The sequence below is a fragment of the Rhamphochromis longiceps genome, linkage group LG3, assembly GCF_057381845.1.
Source record: "Rhamphochromis longiceps isolate RC_006_pf linkage group LG3, R_longiceps_female_GT1.1, whole genome shotgun sequence".
Classification (NCBI taxonomy): Eukaryota; Metazoa; Chordata; class Actinopteri; order Cichliformes; family Cichlidae; genus Rhamphochromis; species Rhamphochromis longiceps.
Window position 1 is genome coordinate 51,267,399 of NC_140559.1, and position 8,765 is coordinate 51,276,163.

At 42.8% G+C, this 8,765-nt stretch overlaps 1 pseudogene; it reads left to right on the forward strand.

Annotated features, from left to right (window-relative positions):
* The first annotated feature begins 3,500 nt into the window (after window positions 1–3,500).
* On the forward strand, window positions 3,501–8,253 carry LOC146675154 (serine/threonine-protein kinase Nek1-like; annotated as a pseudogene).
* The last annotated feature ends 512 nt before the right edge of the window (window positions 8,254–8,765 follow it).

Sequence of the window (8,765 nt, forward strand, 5' to 3'; positions counted from 1 at the left end):
ATTCATCCAGTTTCATGTGATAACTTTTTGGTACAAGGACTGGACTGAAAAAGACCGAAAAGAAAAACTTTGACAGAGCTTCAGAAAGCCTGGAGGAAAATCAGTGCTTGTTTAATCAAATGTAATAATACACATTGACCAAAATGTCCCAAAGTAAAGCGATCTCTCTGCTTTCTTATCAAACAGCTTCTGTCATAAAGCTTTGCAGCCAACCTTTACTTTGCCGCCATCTTGTGGCAGCAGCTGGCTACTGTTATTTCCACATTCGCATTTTGGTTTTCTGTTCAATCATATTTTAAAACAAACTCCTTGAACTCATTATTGGATTGAAGTACTATATGAAATATTAGTGTTAGGTAAGTCCCCCATTTCAGTTTATTAAATTTGATTTTGCTGACATGTCCTGGAGATTTACACTGACAGCAGGTCTGCATTACATCATTATGTTAGAGAGGCTGATGGAGGTGTAAACTCCCTCCACTACGGTGTGTATTGGATATGAGCTACATTTAATCACAGTTTTCTCATTTGTCTGAATATTTGAGTTGAATCAGGTTTCACTGTGTAAGTTGTAGATTTGTTCCCTCTGTGGAGTCCACAGCTCCATGAGTGAGCTGCTTCAATGACAGCTGGCACAAAAGCTCTGTCCTGACTGCTTTTAAAAACACAGTCACCAAGTCTCATCAAGAGTTTGACGATGACGATCAGAAAGTAAGCAGCTGTCTTTGTGCACTACGCAGCACACTCATCTCTGTTTGTACATTTGCACCTGAAACTGTGTTTTGTTCTGTGTGTGTCTGTGTGCGGGATGCCCACGAGTTCCTCGTCTGTGCTCTGGATGTGCTCCAGTATGAGTTCTCTAAGCTGCAGGCAGAAGCAGCTGCCTTGGACAAACCTTCCATCTGTCCAGTTAGAGCTCACATTGGCTTCACAATGTTGAGCATACAGTTCTCTGTAATCCCGGAGTGGTGAGCTCGGACACTATGCTTGACATTTGCTCAGAGAGGACAAAACAACTATAAAGCACACCAGTCTGTGGTTGTGAATGTTTGCAATGTACTGTTAGATCAAGTATCATGTTTCACATACTTTATACAGTCACAAGGTTATACAAACCTTTTTGCCAACTCCGCAAAAGATTTAAAACAAATGTTATTTATGCATCTACAATGTGCATATGACTGAAGAAGTCACTTGGATGAGTGACGAAACGTTTCTTCCACTGAAAATGTCCAGATGAACAGAATCAACCTTTTGGGATTTACTTACCTGGATAACTGAGCATGCATCAAGACATATAATGTGCTTACATTTTTTAGATGTTGGAATTGAGTATATTTATTTTTTATGGTCACAATGATACTGATTGAAATACTGACCAGTATTCAGGTTTTTCAATTGTTGTGTCCATTCATTGAAGTGTACATACCTGCATATAGTGTGCCATGGCAGTCCTTTAAACATGGAAACTGATCTACTATTGATGATGCGAAAATTGCCTTTATTCCTAAAGTTGGGCTGTAAGCAAGACCAGTTGCATTTAATTGGTTAAAAAAATTGGATAAACAAAAACTTCATGTAAAATAAACAAACACAAAGAGCAGAAGCTTTGGGGGGGGGGGGGGGGGGGGAAGAACCCAAATATCTTTAACTGATCCTCTTTGTCTTCATCAGCCCAGTGCACACACTTCAGGAGCTACCACTGGTGTCATTTTACTTGGGCCAGCACAGCTCAGTGTCCCTGACGTTCTGATCAAGAAGCCCCTTTATGTACAAGAAATAATCAGCTTTCTCCACAGCGCTCCATTAAGTGTTAAATAAGTATCCGGGTCATGCATCTTTCATGTTTGGATATGTGCTCGTTTTCTTCAAGACTGGCAACCAAGGATGCACCTATGGATGTTCTAAAGTTAAATAATTAAAGTTAAAACCATTTCAATGTCAATTAACATGGTCAATTGTTAAAGCAAAATATAACATTTCTCATTTTTAATTTTTATTAAAATGAATGTATTTAGACAGACCCAGCACACACTGGAGAGATTATATCTCTCAGCTGGCCTAAAGTGTTCCCAGGCTTGGGAACGCGTGTTCCCAGAACTGGATATGTCTAACCTTATATGGTCTTGGTGGCCTGTCTGGGCCTCTGGGTTATCTTTGCAAGAAAATTGGCCACTTCCTTGATTATGCTTATCATGATTTTTGTTTGTTTGATCTTTTTCATGTGTTAATGATGCATTTTCTTGAAAGGATACTTTCATTTCTGTTTATAGATTAGTTTCCACACAGAAATGGAAGAACTGAGGCAGCAAATGCAAAAGAAAGTCTGTGCTTTCTGGGAGGCACTTCTATATGTGGAGCTTCATTTGAAATGGGTCTAGTTTGTTAACAGGAAATCCACCATTACATGGGCAGGAAATGCTGTTCAGACAAAGAAACAAGACACATAATGGAAACAGATTCTGATAACATTACAGCTGCTACACATCATGCAAGTTTTCTCACAAGGAGAGAGGAAGAGCCTCACTGACAGAGTGATGTCTCTTACTGATATCCCCAATAAACAAAAATTGTGTTGTATTTCAAATAAAACACTTTTTTCGAGAATATGCTGCTGCTGCCTTTACAAACTGAAAACTGAGAAACACTACATTATAATACCAGCAGGCTTTGGACTTGCATACTGATAAATTCAAGATACAGCTGTTCATATTGCCAAGAAAACTATCCTCATTTACTGGAGAAAAAGTAAATGTTTCCACTGTTTTCATAATTCCATAATTATGAAAAAGTTATTATATTATAAATTATGTGTTTTCCAGTTGACAAAATACAGGAACTATGGGCTAAAAAAATCAAGTTCTAAACTCCATCTATATGATCCAATCAGTAATATCAATTTGAGAATCGGAGTCTAATTAAAACATTTTCTTTTGTAATTCTTCTTCTTAAAGTTGGGCTGTGAGCAAGAACAGTTGCATTTAATTGGTTAAAAAAATTGGATAAACAAAAACTTCATGTAAAATAAACAAACACAAAGAGCAGAAGCTTTGGGGAAAAAAAAAAAAAGAACCCAAATATCTTTAACTGATCCTCTTTGTCTTCATCAGCCCAGTGCACACACTTCAGGAGCTACCACTGGTCAGAATCAGAATACTTTATTGATCCCTGGGGGAAATTATTTTTTGTTACAGTGCTCCATTATAAACCAACATAAACCAACATTAAGACAAGACAGACAATACGCTAACTAAGAATAGTACAATATATACATATATATACATACATAAGTCACTCATAAATAAATAGCTGGAAAAGAAACGTGTAATTGTAGCAGTAACCAGTGTGTTAAGTGGATGTGTTGTACAGGGAGATGGCCACAGGCAGGAAAGATTTCCTGATAGAGAGTGCGAGGACAGTATCAGGTACCCAAACCTCTATGAGAAAGGCAGCGAGAAAAGACTAATGATCCAGCATGTGGAGCCAGTCATTCCAATAACATGGACAAGTACGAAAAGGTGAAGAAAATTGGGGAAGGTTCATTTGGAAAGGCTATCCTGGTCAAATCCAAAGATCGTGGACACCAATATGTCATCAAGGAGATTGGCATATCTGGAATGTCCAGCAAAGAGAGGCAGGAATCTCGGAAGGAAGTTGCTGTTCTTGCCAACATGAGTGTGTGGTTTTTCCCATATTACTAACATGCCAATTTGTTTGTTGTGATTTATTATCAGCCAGACTCATATTTGCTTTAAATGTCAAATTTATTTAAGACGGAGTGATTTATCTAAGTCTGGGGTGGTACGTGTTAACGGCCGCTCATAGATCCTACCTGCCGGATCTTCTTTTCATTGATATTGCTGTTATGACTGATGAAGCCAAGCTGTTGATTACCTGGCTTCTGTAAAGGCACGGTTACTGTTACTGGTGTTAGTTTATGCTTGTGCAATAAAACTTATAAAAGGCAGCAATCAGATGTCCGAGCCTGAGTACGACACAGTTTCATCAGTTAAAACACACCCTTACGGTGGGAGTTTACTAAATTAAAGGTAGTTAGCTTAGTAAAAACCGTACAATGAGTCATCCAAACATCGTCCAGTATAAGGAATCTTTTGAAGAGGGTGGCTGCCTGTATATTGTGATGGACTACTGCGAGGGTGGAGACCTATTCAAAAAGATCAACTCTCAGAAAGGGGTACTGTTCTCAGAAGCACAAATCCTAGATTGGTTTGTGCAGATCTGCCTTGCGCTCAAGCATGTACACGATCGAAAAATTCTCCACAGAGACATAAAATCACAGAACATCTTTTTGACAAAAGATGGAACAGTTCAGCTTGGAGACTTTGGAATTGCAAGGGTGCTGAACAGCACTGTAGAACTGGCAAGAACATGCATAGGAACACCATATTACCTGTCACCAGAGATCTGTGAAAATAAACCATACAATAACAAAAGTGATATTTGGGCCCTAGGGTGTGTTCTGTATGAAATGTGCACTCTTAAGCATGCATTTGAGGCTGGCAACATGAAGAACTTGGTTCTTAACCCTTTAAATCCCAGTTGTATTACATGAGCGCCCTGTGTTTTTAGCCCCAAAAAACAAAAAACTAAATATTTAAAAAAAAAAACATTTGAAGTAATATTTGATTGTTATTATAATTAGGCCTTTAGATGGACAAAAGATTGGCACCAACATTCATTTCGATCTACTTTTATTTTTTTTTGCAGAAGCAGAAAATGGTCCCCAGGCGGCCAAGCTGCTGCTGCTACGCCGGGATTAGTGCCTCTCCCCCGGGGTCTATCTCGAGCAGCCCCGGGCAAAATGGCTGGTTCTCGTGTCTCCAGCAAACACGTCCGATACCACATGACAACAAATACGTCATTTCCTGTTGATTAAAAAAAAATGCACCCTCTAACATCCCTAAGGGGAGAAAATGGTCCCGCCCGAGCAGCGGGCCAAGCTACTGCTGCACGCCGGGAATGCGTCTCCCTCTCCCGCGGGTCTGTCTCCAGCAGCCCGCTGGAAAGGTGTACTTTCGAGCAGGCGTCAAATGTGAACCAAGGGCGCCACCTGGTGGACAAATAAAAAAATTACAATTCTAAGGCCCCTAGTTCAAAACGAAACTGAAACAGAAATCATGACGATTACTTTAACGGTAATAATTTTGCAGTGAAAAATAGCGTTTATAATGGAAGTCAATGGGCCGAAAACGGTCCCCAGGGTTACGGGTGTGAGGATTTTTGCTGCTCAGCCATTTTAGGCTGATTTAAGAAATTCACACTGAAATATTAAAATTGACAGAAAAAAACTATCCTTTGGCAAGTTTGGTTATATTCCACTGAACACAGTGGAAATGGCAGGCATTTAAAACATGAAAATGGCCGAAAACGGTCCCAAGAAAGCAGGAGGGTTAAGATAATTCGTGGGTCGTACCCTCCTGTGTCTTGTCACTACTCCCAAGAAGTGCGATCTCTCCTTGCACAGCTGTTTAAACGCGACCCTCGAGAGCGACCCTCAGTCAACAGCATACTGGACAAACCTTTCCTCTCCTGCAGGATTGAGAAGTTTCTCACACCACAGATCATTGCTCAGGAATTTCGCCATACTTTTCTTCACAAGCAGCCTAAATCGGGTGTGGCACAGGTGCCATCAGCCTCAGCCCAGAAGATTACAAAACCAGCCGCCAAATACGGAGTGCCTTTAACTGTGAGGAAGGTCCCAGATAGAGCCAGAAAGCCTGCAGACAAGAAACCAGCTGGAAAACACAAACCGGCCCTTCTCCCAGCAACCCCCCAGAGAAGAGTGAGTAAGTGGAAGAAGAGAGGAAAAAACACGAGGATGGCATCAGAAAGAAGAGGATGGAGATGATTGAGAAAGAAAGGAAACAGAGAGAGCAGATGTTCATGTTGAAAGCGGAGCAGATGAAGAGATATGAAAAGGAAAAGATCAATCGAATAAACCAAGCTAGAGAACAAGGCTGGAAGCATGTCTTGAGTTCTAGTGGAGGTAGCAGCCCAGAGAGAAAGTGTTTTGTAGGAGGTGGAAAGAGAGGTGCACATGTTGCTGCTGTTCAGGGTTCTACTCTAGCTCCTCTCCCAGGTAAAAGCTCTTATGAACACTACCATGCAATCCTCGACCAAATGGCTAGACCGACGCCTAAAGATGTCAGCAGGGAGAGCTCCTCAGCTGGACCTTGCAGTCCCATTCGTGTACCAGCTGCTGCAGGCACAGTGCTTCCTAACGGCCCTGCTCGACGACTAGACCATGACGTAATCAAGAGAGAACTCCACAGGCTGCAGCATGTTTCCAAACAAGCCCATATTAGCAGGCAGCGCGGTCAAATGGCAGTTGGGCGAGCCTTTCAAGTTGAGGAGTTTTTGCAGCGGAGGAGGGAAGCTATGCTCAACAAAGCCCGTGCTGAAGGACAGCTGGAGTACTTGGCAAGGCTCAGACAGATCCGCTTGCAGAACTTCAATGAGCGCCAGCAGATCAAAGCTCGACTCAGAGGAGAGAAGTATGATAGCGATGGTTCTGACAGCCAGGAGTCCAGTGAGGAGGCCGAGCTCAGGAGAAAGAAGATAGAGGCTTTAAAAGCACAAGCTAATGCCCGTGCAGCTCTTCTCAAAGAGCAGCTAGAGAAGAAGAGGAGAGAAGCATATGAGAGAGAAAAAAGGGCATGGGAGGACCATCTTGCAGCACGAGGGGTCAAAGGTGGCATGGCGGGAGCAAATATAGTGGCCTCAGAAGCAGTATCGTCTACCTCTGATAGTCCTCTTCCACAGCCAGGCCCCTCTCAGCCAGAACCAGCTGCCAAAACTCCAGCCCTGCCTACACCCAAACCCTCCACCCCAGCTATATCCATGACTGCTGCCCTAAAGAACGTTGGAGCAATGACGCCACTAAAGGAGAGCTTGCCTGAACCAGAGTCTGCAACCATGATCCAGAGTGAGAAGAAGCAGATTCTGCGCAGACTTAACCAGAACCTTAAAGCTCAAAGCCCAGTGGAGGAGGTGGAGGAGTCTCCTTCCGCCCCAGCAGAATCAAGTCCTGCTCCAACCCAAAACCAGTCTGATACAGACAAGCGCCCCTCTTCCAATGAAGACCGGAAGAAGTGGGAAGCAGCAGAGCTACCTGTACTTCCCGTGGCTCAGCAAACTTTAGAGGAAACATGTGCCACAGGAAGCACCACTTCAGCATCTCCAGATGGTAGGCCGTCCTCTGGTGGTGACAGGAAGAAGTGGGAGGCAGGAGTTCCACTTGTCCTCTCTGCAGCTCAGCAAACTCTAGAGGATACATCCCTCATGACCATTGAGCAAACAGCGGGCGAAGTTATACAGATGGCTGTGCTACAGGAAGATGCTCCCAGGAAGATGTGGGGAGCAAGTCCAGACTCTCAGGTGCTGAAGGTACTTAAGGAGGCAGAACTTCAGCCACTCACTCAGCCACTGGAGACTCTCACCATATGTGAGGACGAATCTTCTAGTCCTGTTAAATTAAACCAGATGACAGCAGAAGCTGGCATTGTGAAGATACCTAAAGAAGTGTTACCCCCTGTAGTGGCTGAGAGTCCTGCAGCTACAGATGTGGCCTCACATCAAGAAATCTCCATGGCTGCTGCAATAGAGAGCCCAACACTGCCAACCAGCGTTACTGAGACTCAGGATCCAGCAGACTTGGAGTCGGTGTTTTTAGAGGAAACCCCTAAACAGGCCTCACATCCTCCAAACAGTGTGCAGCAGGCTTGGGAGCAGGAAGGCCAACAGCAAATGCCAGCAGAGGGCGATATAAGACCAACAGGCAACAAAGAGGCTGAGCAGAGTGCAGACAAAGCTCCTGAGCCATCAGCTCAGCATGAGGAGCCCCTATTTATGAAACTGTGTTCCCCGGCCCACCGACGCACTGCCGCCCTCGCTATCCTCTCAGCCCAGTCCTCCATGGATGAATCATCCTCCTCTCTGGCCTCTCGCTCACGCTCTGTCTCACCTCTACGCTCCAAACACCAGAATGCACTCCTCATTGGTCTTTCTACAGGCATGTTTGATGCCAACAACCCCAAGATGCTGCGGACATGCTCTCTACCAGACCTGAGTCGACTCTTCAGCTCTCAGCAGGACGTTACAGTGACTGGCGAGGCTAACGTTGCTCCAGACAACAACCTGGAAATTGAGGACCTGGATGAGGCAGGAAAAGATGATGACCAGAAATTTGTCACGCTACTCTTTTCTGATTTCTTTCTGTCTGTAAACATGTAAGTATGTTTAAAAACAAACAAAGATAACAAAATGAAAATGTACAAAACATAGTACTATTGTATTGTGCACATTAAATTGTGCATCTGATGTCAGTGATATACATTTTAATTTAGTTTTTTAGTTTTAAGTTTTAACAGTTTTAATGTCTTTATTCACATTGACGTGTTTCTACACATAAATCAACAACTGTCAGTTAATATGATTACCAAAGAGACAAAAATCTCAGTTTAGTGTTTTGTGTTTGCGTTAGACCTGATATAACAAAGACAATGAAAAAGTATGACAAAAACTTTCTTGTCAAAGTTTATAAGTCAAGTGTTCAGTTAGCTTTGATTTAGAAGCAGCACAGTATGAAAGAGAAGTTTTACACATACAGAACATTTAATACCAGAGACAGACGCTGACTAACATGCTACAGTTCATCTTTATTATTTTCTAGTTGTGTTAGTGTTGCCATCACACTGCGTAGTTTCTCTTCATTGTCATTGATTTCTGCAGCTGTTGTCTCAAAG